Genomic DNA, 12,751 nt, shown 5'->3' with positions numbered 1-12,751 from the left:
AGTTTTGTTCCATAGAGGAAGGAAAATTATCATAGAGGACAATTAGAACATGTCATTAACCTAGGAAGACACTAGATGCTCCTTTTTAAATTTTTTTCAATGACTAATGCAGCAAAGCTACAGTCTTCAAAAGGGTGGGTAAGGTAGCATACAAAAACCAAGAAAACAAATTAAAAACGACACTCCCTGATCTCCTTCTTAAAACAGGTAGAAGCCGGGCATGGTGGCACACACCTTTAATCCCAGCACTCGGGAGGCAGAGGCAGGCAGATCTCTGAGTTCGAGGCCAGCCTGGTCTACAGAGTGAGTTCCAGGACAGAGAAACCCTGTCTCAAAAAAACAAAAAAACAAAAAAAAGGTAGAAAACTCTTAACTGAAAAACAGTACACACCATAACAATAATCAATGATATAACAATATAACACAGTAAAAGGGTCTACCATCAAGTCAACAGAATTACATGCTCAGCCTACCTACAAGAAATGCTAACAGCTGCCAGGTACAACTCATATATAAGAAGCTTTCATTTAAACTTAAAATAAGGCATCCATAGATCACCAAAGAGGGAGGAAAAAATGGAAAATAAGCAGAAAATATATCAAATAAACATTCAAAGAAAAAGTCCCAGAGAACCCAACTATGTGATCCAACATTATAATAGAAAAGTCCATGAAAAACAGAAAAACACACAAAGAAGAGAATCCCTAAACAAATCAAAGAAAAATATGTCCTGGACTAAAAATCTCAATCAATCTCTCTCTCTCTCTCTCTCTCTCTCTCTCTCTCTCTCTCTCTCTCTCTCTCTCTCTCTCTCACACACACACACACACACACACACACACACACACACACACACACACACACAGATGGAATTTTAAAATATTCAGAGAAAACTAGTTTATCAATATTCCAGAGGAGGAAATATTAAAAAGCTGGGGATCAACATGTCTTTGGCCTTTCTAATAACAATAGTAGAAGCCACAAGACACAAATTAATGCCCTTAAAGCTTTAAAGCTTAAGTAAAATGTTAAGCCACAAGGCTATCCCTGTCTATAGTATCAACATAAGGGAAAATGAAAATACTTGTAGATATGAAGGGTAAAGAGAGAAAGATGAGGCAAGGTGGTACACACTAGCAGTCCCAGCACTAAGGAGATAGAGTTGGAAAGTACAAAATTTTCAGCCAGTAGTGGTAACACACAAGAGGCAAGTGGATTGCCATGAGTTCAAGGCCATCCTGTTATACAGAGAGAGTCTCAAGCCAGCTCGGGTAACATAGTGAGACCCTGTCTCAAAAGAAAGAAAACCCAGATTAGGGCAAATTCCCAGAATGATAAGGAAGGGAAGTTCAATAGCTGCTCAAAATCAAAGAGAAAGATGGTCTCAAGATGATACTTAAGAAATGCAAATCAAAACAACTTTGAGATATCATCTTACTCCAATCCAATGGCAAAGATCAACAAAAAGACCAATAACAAATGCTGGAGGGGTTGTGGGGTAAAGAGAATCCTCATTCATTCACTGTTGCTGGGACTGCAAACTGCTCTATCCACTCTGAAAATCAATGTGGGTAAAACCTCAAAAAGCTAAAAATAAATCTACCATATGACCCAGCTCCACTCCTTGGCATATGCCCAAAAGACTCGACATGCTGCTCTACAGATACCTGCTCAGTCATGTTCATTGCTCTATTCACAATAGCTAGGAAATGGAAACAGCATAAATGTCCTTCAACTGAGAAATGGACAATTACAACGTGGTGTATATATACACTATGGAATAGCATTCAGCTGTATAGAAAAATGAAATCATGAACTTTGCAGATAAATGGGTGGAACTAGAAAAGATCATATTGAGTGAGGCAATCCAGACCCAAAAAGGAAAAATGTGGCATGTTCTCTCTCATCAGAGGCTCCTAGCTCCAGATCTTCAGATGTGAGTCCATATCCTAGAGTTCCTGTAGAAACCAGTAAAAAGGAACCATGACTGGGCACAGGGGTGGTGAGCAATAGAGAGGGGACTAGCAGGGAACAAGTGATCTGATCCAGGGAAGGCTCTAACTAGGGAGTAGGAGGGAATGAAATATAGAAGGGAGTGGAGGTTAAATAACAGTAAGGATGCTTGAAAAAGTCATAAGGAATCATGCTATTAACTATCTAAAACAAAAACCTCTAACACAGACACACACACACACACACACACACACACACACACACACACACACACACACACACAGTTTAAATGAACTTTTCTCATCTGGGCTGACAATGTTCCTTCCAAGAACCAACGACTAACAAAATCCCCAACGCCAGGTATTTAGAAGTCCCTTTGAATTGTTGGTCAAGGTTGTCAAACAGCATTACAGGCTATTGCTACTGTCCTTGGTTTTCCCCACAGAGGTGAAAGGTTCAGCCCCTATTCCTGAAGACACCAGGCACTTAAAGACACAGAGTCCAGAGGCCTGAGCTGGAACTGACCTGAATGCCCCTTCCCTGAAGCTTTCATGAAAGCTTCCCAAAGGAGAGAAGCAACCAACAGTCAGTCCTACAGAGCTATGAGCCTGTGAACCACAACAATGACCAGCACTGCATGATAACTAAGGGTGCAGCAGTGGCATGCACACCTTGGCAGTAACCAACAGCTCTCTAATTGGACTTAGGACCCACTTAAAAGAGGGTCATGCCTGATACTGGAAACCAACCTAGCCAACTACCCACAGCTAGTGAAGTCACAGATCTTGGAGGAAAACCGACAACCATCACTTTACTAAACCAACACAATCCCTCACCACATTCTAAATATTTGTCCTTATTATACCCACAGATTAATGCAGTTCTCACCTCTCATTAAGGAAAATTCTCTTTGCAATAAACAGAGACCATTAAAAACCACAACCAATCAAAATGCAGAGTCATATAGCCCAGTCCCAAAGGATATATCTACAACACAATTTCCACACCTAAGGCATGGGGAACACATGGGAAGAGGGGGTCAAAAGATCTAAGATCAGTGAGTTTGCTGTGAGACTGTGTCTCCTAGTAATGTCAGAGGCTACATCCATAAGTCTCACTCTAATGACTTCTTAAACACGAGCTCAACAAAGACAACAGACGTGGTAAAGTGAACTGGGGAAAGACTACAAAGCCTCAATCCTACACGAAGAACTACAGTCAACTAAGGAGTGCTCAGAGTGGGAGAAACAGTCTTCCCCAGGGAAGAGTACGTCAACTGGCTATCCAATACTGAATGGTCAGCCCTAAAATAATACATACAAGCAACATTACACAAACTGAGCAGGTTATATTTAGGAGTGTGTGTGTGTGTGTGTGTGTGTGTGTGTGTCTGTGTGTGTGTCTGTGTGTGTATGTATGCATGCAACAACAATTTTTTTTTAAAAAGCTGTGAATTCAAAAGAAATCAAGAAGGGGCAAATGAAAGGGTTTGAAGAAAATAAAGAGAAGGGAAATGATGTAATTATAATCTCAAAAATAGAAAAAATATGTCGGACAGTGGTGGCTCACACCTATAATCCTAGCACTCGGGTGGCAGAGCCAGGAGGATCTCTATGAGTTCGAGACCAGCCTGGTCTACAGAGTAAGATCCAGGACAGGCACCAAAACTACACAGAGAAACCCTGTCTTGAAAAAACAAAAACAAGAAAAAGAAAAAATAATAGAAAAGAAAATAATACTATTAGTACTGATAAAAGTCACTATACAGAAGAGCACTTTAAAAATAACAAAAACAAAACAAATTTGTAGATTATCCAATGAATTTGCCCAGAGTGTTTTTCTAAGACATCTGTTTTTTGTTTGATTTGGTTTTTGGTTTTTTGAGACAAGGTTTCTCTATGTAGCCTTGGCTGTCCTTGAACTCACTTTGTAGACCAGGATGACCTCGAATTCAGAGATCCACCTTCCTCTGCCTCCCAAGTGCTGAGATTAAAGGCATAAGCCACCACACACAGCCTGGAGATATTTGGTTCTTATAGTAATATAACCATTTTAAACAAAAGTTATGTTTGTTATATATCATTTACTATATATTTGTAAATATATTTACAATTATATATTGTAAATAATATTTGTATTTGCATATTTATGTTCTGAATTTATATACTGATATGGCAAGTTTTATGTGTATATACTATGTGTGCAAAGGATTATTCAAGTTATAAAAAGTGCTAAATTTTCTTTTCTGATAAGCAAATCAAAGAATGAACCACAAAAGCTTTTTTTTTTTTTTTTTTTAAAGTAAAAGGCCAGGTTTATTTAGGCAAAGCACTCCAGGTAGGGGGACAGGAGAAAAAATCACATGGCCTGTCTAAAGGAGGGGGCTTAAAAACCCTGGAGGCCCGGGATGAGGAGGCATCCTCCACAAGCTGGGTTATACCCAATTATACTGCTTTGGGTGGGGACTTAGGGAACTGGAAGCCTCAGGGATGAGGAAGTGTACTTTTGGTGGTCTTTCTGAGAGGGTGGGGTTTGGAGATGGAGGAATGAGCCAAGCTGGAGATATTAGCTGGAGATTCCAGCCAAACATCCCAAACTTCTTGGATATATATTACAGTTCAAATCCGGCTACTTCATGCTGACATGGGACGATGTGGGGAGTGGGAGTCAGGAGTTGGTGGGCTCGCACTCAGCAGGAGGTATGGGTAAAGCATTGGGTTAACTGTGCTTTTTCTTTCAGTTTTTTGTTTTGTTTTGTTTTACAGAAGAAAACAAATGTGTAGCAGATAAGTGTTATTAGAGAATGAAACTGAAAGGGTTGGAAAAACTGGAAGAGTCAACAGAATGGGAGGAAGGGGCCTGAAAAGAAACTAAAACTCAATACAAATTTTGTTCCTTGGTTTTCCCATTCTGTGAAGTTAAAATTTCCTAGGTTGACCACATATAATCAGATTCATTAGTCCAAGGTTCATCATAGGTAGTGGACAGGCAACTTATAACCATTCTCAGACATCACTCCAAATACCTGACTCTAATTTGTACAAGAGACAAAGTGCTGTCTATAGGAAATAAATCTGTCAAATTCCTCCAGGAAGTCTGTACTTCCTCTTATAGGTTTTTGTTTTGTTTTGTTTTTGTTATTTTTTTAAATCAGTATCTGCTGACCTGTACTCTCTGAATTTCACTGCTCAGAGGGAAATGGTAGTTAAGATTTGGTTCCCTTTACTTCACTTCCCTGAACTAACTTCCCATTTAAAAACAATCTTTTTCATGGAGGTTATAAAAAAAAATGTCATTAAGTGGTTGTTAGCTAAAATGAATTTTGCTTGACATTTTATTTTGCTGGAGTACAGAAACTATGGACCTAAATAAAAGAAGCCGTCTATCCACAGAAAAAACAGAACTAAAAAGTTCTATTTCAAGTCATACCTAGTGGCACATACCTGAAATGCCAGCATTTGGGAGGATAAGGGAGGATGATCAGCAGTGTAAGACTAGCTGGGAAGACACAGCAAGTTCAAACTCAACCTGGGCATAAGTAGATTGTCTCAAAAAAAAACACAACACGAAAGTTCTATTTCAAAGCTAGAAGAAGTGGTGCATGCCTGAAATTTCAGAATTCAGAAGACTCAGGCAGGTGGATCTTAAGTTTAAGTACATCCTGGGTTGCATAGGAGTGAAAACTCGTCTCTAAAAGCAAACAAGGGGGCTGGAGTGCTCAGAGGTCAAGAGCACCGACTGCTCACTCTTACAGAGGACCCAGGTATGGTTCTCAGCACCCACATGGTGACTCACAACTATGTGTAACTCCAGTTCCAGGAAATTCAATGCCTTCTTCTGACCTTCTAGAGCACCAGGCATGCACATAATGTGTGTGATACACACACATAAAATAATAGACACAGCTGAAAAAATAAAAAACAACAACAAATACTATTTCAGGTTCATTTACAGAGGTACACTGTTCAACACCTAGACAATTTATATCTATAAACTGTCATAAGACCGTATATGTCTGTATTCAGACTTAAAGATGCAAAAATGCTAATAATACACCTTTCACTTTTATTTCTATCCCATTACACAATCAAATCCGAACTAAGTAGAAATTAAAAGATAGTATGGTACCCAGAACTACTCTACAACATTAAAACCAAATGATTCTACAATTAAAAGCTTAGAAGCCTAGGATGATTTCATAGCCAAAAATTTACTCTAGGGTATATATCTAATTCAGCGTATTCAAACGCAAAGTGAAAATTTCTATTTTACTATTTTATTGAGAAAGGGTCTCACTGTGTTGTGCTGGCTGGCCTTCAACTCTCTATGCAGACCAGGCTGGCCTTCAACTCTCTATGCAGACCAGGCTGGCCTTCAACTCTGTGACTGGCCTGACTCTGAGAAGCATTCATTCTTCTGGAGTTGTCTAAGACAAAATACTAGTCAGGCTCTCTCAGGAACCTTGACCCTTAAGTCAAACTTTAACTGGGCAGCCTTCAAAACAGAACCATTCCTAAGAAATTTAACAGAGCAATCAATGTTCACCCCATAAGTAGCCTATATGACCATCTAGAGACATGAAATCCTTTTTCTAACAGACTTCAATAATGATTGTAATGCAAATGATGTAATGCAAAAATACAAGGGAACCAGGTGTGGTGACACACACCTTTGATGCCAGCACTCAAATGGCAGAGGAGGCAGGCAGATCTCTGTGAGGTCAAGGCTTACCTGGTCCATAAAGCAAGTTCTAGGCTAGTCAAGGCTATATATATGAGACCCCGACTCAATAGCAAAGCAAAACACAAGGAATCTTTATAAAATATAGTTTAATGAAATAGGTCAAGTGAAACTATCACTATACCAGAACTTTATAAAAGTTTAACTATTTTCTTTATAGTCTTAATGAAGCTTCCCCACTAAAGATTATCTGTAACAAGTTATTCCATGTTATCTGTAGTAGTATGATAAATTTTATAGTAACATCCACAAATTGATAGTATCCTACTTTTCTTACCTTAAAAGTTACTGGTTTTTTAATCTGTACTCAACAGTGAAACAGAATAATCTAGGTAAAATTTGTACTGTTTTTAAAAACCATTATACTAGTTCTTGCCTTGAGAAAAGACCCTTAAAAGATGGTTTTGTCTAATATGCTTAAACCAATACAAAATTAGTAAGATTTATGTGAAAATGAGCATACATGAGACAAGATAGTAAGAGTTTAGAAAGTATTTCTAGTGAGAACAGTTTTGGGTCTCTTAATTTGCTACTGGAATTACTGTCCTCAAATTGATCTCTCCTACAAGTTATAGAACACTCAAGTTTACATAATGGTCTCTTTATCAAGATTCCTTGGAAAGCAGCATCTACCTAATACAAACAAGAACTGGACAGCTGAATCAAGTTCTCTGTTCACTTTATCTAAGTGTCTTTGATCCCCTAAAATCTTCAGTTCTTTTCTCCACAACAGAAAAGGTCTAACTCCTAAATCCTGCTCACCCACTGCCAAAACCACCTTCAGGGTTTTTGGTTTTTTCTTTTTCTTTTCTTTTTTTTTTTTTTTTTTTTTGGTCTTGGTTTTTTTTCGAGACAGGGTTTCTCTGTGTAGTTTTGGTGCCTGTCCTGGATCTCGATCTGTAGACCAGGCCTCAAACTCACAGAGATACGCCTGGCTCTACCTCCCAAGTGCTGGGATTAAAGGTGTGCGCCACCACCGCCCGGCTCACCTTCAGGTTTTAACAGAGCATTCCTTTTTTATTAAAAACTAAATTCCATCCTAGAGTTAAAAGAAAAATCTAGCAACATGGTTCCAAATGGACATTTCTCAAATGACTGAAAACTGGCCTCTTTCACAGGGACTCTATGTATTATGGGACATTTCTAGATCACATACAATTGGAACTATTCACACCTACCAACTAATGTTTCTATTACCAGTTGTTAGTGCAAATTAAGAGTGTTATAGTGGTTAGCACACCAAAGCATGGTAGTACTGAACTATATACTATAATGGTAGTGTATCTGTATACAAAAACAAGCCACAAAAAACCATATACTTAATTTTCCAACCGGACTTGCACAATTTCTTTCTCTTCCTTTTATCAGCAATCTTATTTTAAACAAAGCTGAAAGAGGCAAAACAAGAAAGAAAACTTGAAAATCTTTTTCTTTCCTTTTATCCACAATCTAATTATTTTAAACAAAGCTCAAAGAGGCAAAAACAGGGGAGGGAACTTTCAAGTCTGGGGAACACATAAGCGCCCCTTGTGTTCTTAACCAGATAAAAGGATGGAAAGTCTAGCCACCAAATCTGACCGGGAAAAGTGCATCCAACCATCCAGCCAGTCCCAGCCTGTGTTTTTACCGAAGTGACTTCACGCTACTTAATTAAATGTCTTAAAGATAAACGCCTTCCACAATAGTTAACTTAGACATTTATCTTAGTTCTCCACTGCCTTTTGGAACACCAGGAGGGAGTATCTAGACATTCCTACTCTTTCGGTCTAGAGAGGGAGGACAGGAGAGAAGGAAGTCCGAGAAGATTCAGAAGCCAGCGGCACCAACATTCTTCCCCAAGTCCAGCACCCGGGGAACGCCCCTGTCCCGGGGAGCCCCAGGACAGGGCCAGGCTCTCCCGCGCAAAACACAACGTCAGTCTCGGCAAAGTTTCGCGCGCCCGCCCGGGGCCCAGAGCCTGCTCCCGCGCATCCCCTCCGAAGCCCCTCCACTCACCGGCGTCCACGCCGAGGGGCCGAGCAGGGCCCAGCGGCACTGCCCGCCAACGCGCTCCCAGGCCCGAGCTGCCGCCCGAGCTGGCCGAGGTCGGAGCAGCCCGCGGCACGGCGAGGCCCAGCTCGGGCGGGTGACCCAGGTCCCGGCAGGGCGGCGGAGAGGCGAGAACCGAGACGGCCGGGCCCGCGCGGTCGTGGAAGGCTGGGGGCGGCGACAACAAAAAGAAAGGAAGGGGAAAAAAAAAAAAAAAAAGAAGCGGAAGACCCAAAAGTCGCCGAAAAGGCGGCGTCGACAGCCCTGTCAGAGATTCCCGGAAGATCGGCGTGACCCCGGATGGGAATAAGCAGCGGGAGGGAAAGGTCAGACTTCCGGCAGCCGCCGCCGGTGAGCGCCTTGGCCGAACTGCGCAGGCGCGAAGCCTGCCCGCCTGGGTCCACGCGGTGGCGAGGGCCGGGGCAGACCCCGGCCGGCCGCCCGTGCTGCCGGAGCGCCGCCGTCCCGTGCAGCCGCTCTCCCGCTAGCCGTTTCCCGCGGGGCCCTTTCTGTCCGTGGGGAGCCTTCCAGGAGATTATCGAAAACCAACCTCACCTCGCCCGTGCTGGAAAGATCAGTATCAAGTTTTAGTTGGTTTTCTCCTCCAAAAAAGCAGGTTTTTTGAAGACAAAAAAAAAAAAAAAAAAAATGCCTATAATGCCCAAAGCCCACTCAGCACCCTGCCCGGAACAGCTAGCACTCACTGGTCCAACAAACACCGCTATTTCTCGTTGACTCACCTTTAGTATCTTATGAAACTATCTGAACTGCTTGATTTATTGATGTCAACCCGTTAACGATAGTTCCCGTTATTGTCCCGGGAGGAAGTGTAAAAATCTGACTGCTCTCATTCTTGAAACTAGTAATTTGTGATTTTGGTCGGTTTGTTCATTGCTTTTTTTTGGTTTTCTAGTTGTTTCGTTGTTTTCCATGCTTTTAGTTATTAAAATTTTAATTTTTCTACTTTCTTAACTCACAAACTGAGGTCATCGTTGTGATACAGTCATTTAATAACTTACTATGTACTATATACTGATTACTATATAGTGTACTATATTACTATATACTGATTACTGATTATATGATTATATATACTGATTACTGATGTTTATTTTATACACTATATTATATACTATATATTATTTTACTATATAGCATGCTATATACTGATTTAGCTGAATCCCCCAGCTTTTTTTTGTTTGTTTGTTTGTTTATTTTGTTTTTTTGAGACAGGGTTTCACTGTGTAGCTTTGGTGCCTATCCTGGATCTTGCTCTGTAGAGCTGGTCTCGAACTCACAGAGATCCTCTGGCTCTGCCTCCAGAATGCTGAGATTAAAGGCGTGCGCCACCAACGCCCGACTTCCCACCTATTTTGATGTAAAGAGTTTTCACTTGACCTGCAAATCCTTTATAATTTCTCTGTTATTTCTTCTTTGGGGCGCTTTATAAGTGTATAGTAATGTCTGACATTACAGCAACATTTCTAAATAGCTTTCTGCTAATTTCTAATGTAATGCCATTATAATCAGAGATTATAATTTAAATCATTTTAAATTTATTGAACTTGTCATGTGGGCCCATGTATTGATGCGTTAAGTGTTTGTTCATTGTGCATTAGAAATAAAGTATGTTCTACAGTTGATGAGTAGCATGTTTTACAAATGTCAGTCAAGTCTGGTCGGTTGATATTATTATTCAGATCTTCAACATCTCTATGGTTTCCTGCCTTGTTTATCCTTTTAGTTATAAGAAAGGCATATTACTGGGTGGTGGTGGTGCATGCCTTTAATCCCAGCACTTGGGAGGCAGAGCCAGACGGATCTCTGTGAGTTCGAGGCCAGCCTGGTCTACAGAGCGAGATCCAGGAAAGGTGCAACGCTACACAGAGAAACCCTGTCTTAGAGAGAGAGAGAGAGAGAGAGAGAGAGAGAAAGAAAGGCATATTGACAGGCTGAGACTGTAGGTCAGTAGTACAGCCTATCATGTGAGGCCCTGTGTTCAATACCCAGTGCTGAAAAAGTACTGAAATATGACTATAATTGTGGCTCATTCTGTATTTCTTGTATGTCTTTCAGTTGTTACTGCCTATATCCATCTCCTCTGAAAGTTTTATTATGGAATGTCCCCCTTGTAAAGTGACCTGTTCTTTGCCGTTACTGTTTTCACTCTAAAGTGTGTTCTGTCTGATCATAATGCAGGCACTCCAGCTTTATGTTGTTTGGAACTAATTTTAAAGGGAAAATGTATTTATCACTTTTCTCCTCGCTGTAACCAAAATATCTGACAGAAAGAAGCAAATAAAGGTTTTTGTTGGCTCGTGGCTTCAGAAGTTTGAATGCATCACATCTAGGAAGGCATGGAGGAGTTGATGGCAGCAACAGCATGCTCACACTTGCCCAGTACCAAAACCTATGCACGAACTTCTTTACATTAGAATGGCCATTCTGAACCATGAAGCTGCTAATGTCCAGAATTTACAGACTGCAGAAATTAAATACCAAGGAATTAAAGCTGTCCATCAAAAGAAGAAACACAAAGACCTACTCTTTACAGCTGTTCACCATCCCTAGTCATGAGAGAAATGTAAAAATTACTTGGAGACGCCGTCTCACTCCAGTCGGACGTATCAAGAAGTCGGAGGACAAATGTTGAAGAGGGTGTGGGGGCAGTCAGCACCATCATACCAAGCCCTGCCCGAAGTTTCTAGGCCCAGGCCCAGGAGAGTGGAAAGCCAACAGCTCTGTGCCATGCCTTGCAGCTGGGCGGGAATGACTCCACCAAGCGCCACCTGACCCAAGCAAGAGCCCTGGCACCTGGCAGTCCGGCACAGTTGTGGTGAGAGAGCACAGGGTGGGGAGGTGGAAGAGAGGGAAGCAGATCTCAAGCGGTCAGGGTGGTGAGGACAGGGCTAGCATGAATGGCCTGCTGGCCGCCCAGGGTGTTGTCTAGGCCTGGGCCATGGCCAAGGGCCAAGTATTGGTCTGGGGGGGAGGGTTGGGGGGAACTGTGGTTTGGGCTGCCTGCCACCTGGGGCCATATTGGTATGTGAGGGTCAAACTGCCACATCAATGCAGACCCTGGCTGTGGTAGGACCCTGGACCCAGACATGGTCCTATGTAACAGCCTGGGCCCAGATGTCACGATGACCCCAGGTGGCAGCACAGGCCACTTGGACTGGCGTGGCCCCTGGGGTAGCATGGCCCCCGTAGTGACAATGAGGGAAAGGAAGCCGCCCGACCAACCCAGCTACCACTCAGGCCCAGAACCAGGGCTGTGAGTTGGCCCACCCCAACACCCACTGAGTCCATGAACTGTTGGAGCATGTGAAGGGGATGAACCTACAGATCCAAAACAACAGGATCTCCACAACACAGGACAACAGGATGTCCAAAAGGGGCCCCAGTTATGAGTGGTGTAGCAGAAGCCAGAGGCCTCGAGCCAAACCAATGACTCGAGGCAATGAACACTTACAAGCGAAGATGAATGGACTAAAGGGTAAACTCTGTGACTCAACAGGCCACAGGACAGCTTCCGTGACAAGATTCTTCTCTTTAAAAAAAAAAAAAGTTTTGTTTTGTTTCTTTGTTTTGTTTTGGTTTTGGTTTTCCTTTTAAATTTGTTTTTGATTTGGGGTGGGGTAGGTTGCAAGGGCAGAGGGCAGATATGAGGGGATGAGGAGACAAGTGGGATCAGAATGGATGATGTGAAGTCCACAAAAAAAAAAATCAATAAAAGTTAAAAGAAAAAAGGGACATCACATCAGCTACCAAGGTAATTCAGAGAATTATAAGAACATACTTTTAAAATCTGTACTCCACAAAACTGAAAATCTAAACAAAATGGATAAATTTCTTTTTCTTTTTCTTTTTTTCTTTTTTCTTTTGTTTTTTTCAAGACAGGGTTTCTCTGTGTAGTTTTGCTGCCTGTCCTGGATCTTGCTCTGTAGACCAGACTGGCCTTGAACTTATAGAGATCTGCCTGGCTCTGCCTCCTGAGTGCTGAGATTTAAGGCATGTGCTGCCACTGCCC

At 41.8% G+C, this 12,751-nt stretch overlaps 1 protein-coding gene across 5 annotated transcripts in view; it reads right to left on the bottom strand.

Moving 5' to 3' along the window:
• The window catches only part of Tent2 (terminal nucleotidyltransferase 2), a 56,448-nt gene extending 47,444 nt beyond the window's left edge, over positions 1 to 9,004 (bottom strand). For 2 of the 5 annotated variants that reach the window (XM_052743566.1, XM_052743569.1), the window contains exon 1: positions 8,689 to 9,002. The gene's annotated coding sequence lies outside the window, so the exon portion shown is untranslated. Of the gene's footprint in view, positions 1 to 5,396; positions 5,417 to 8,012; positions 8,082 to 8,688 lie in introns of those variants that run through there. The other 3 variants (XM_052743567.1, XM_052743570.1, XM_052743568.1) reach the window with 3 other exon arrangements.
• Between the last annotated feature and the right edge of the window lie 3,747 nt (positions 9,005 to 12,751).

The sequence above is a fragment of the Peromyscus californicus genome, unplaced genomic scaffold (genome assembly GCF_007827085.1).
Source record: "Peromyscus californicus insignis strain IS unplaced genomic scaffold, ASM782708v3 Scaffold_18__1_contigs__length_77618521, whole genome shotgun sequence".
NCBI lineage: Eukaryota > Metazoa > Chordata > Mammalia > Rodentia > Cricetidae > Peromyscus > Peromyscus californicus.
This window is presented reverse-complemented; position numbering and strand designations above follow the sequence as displayed.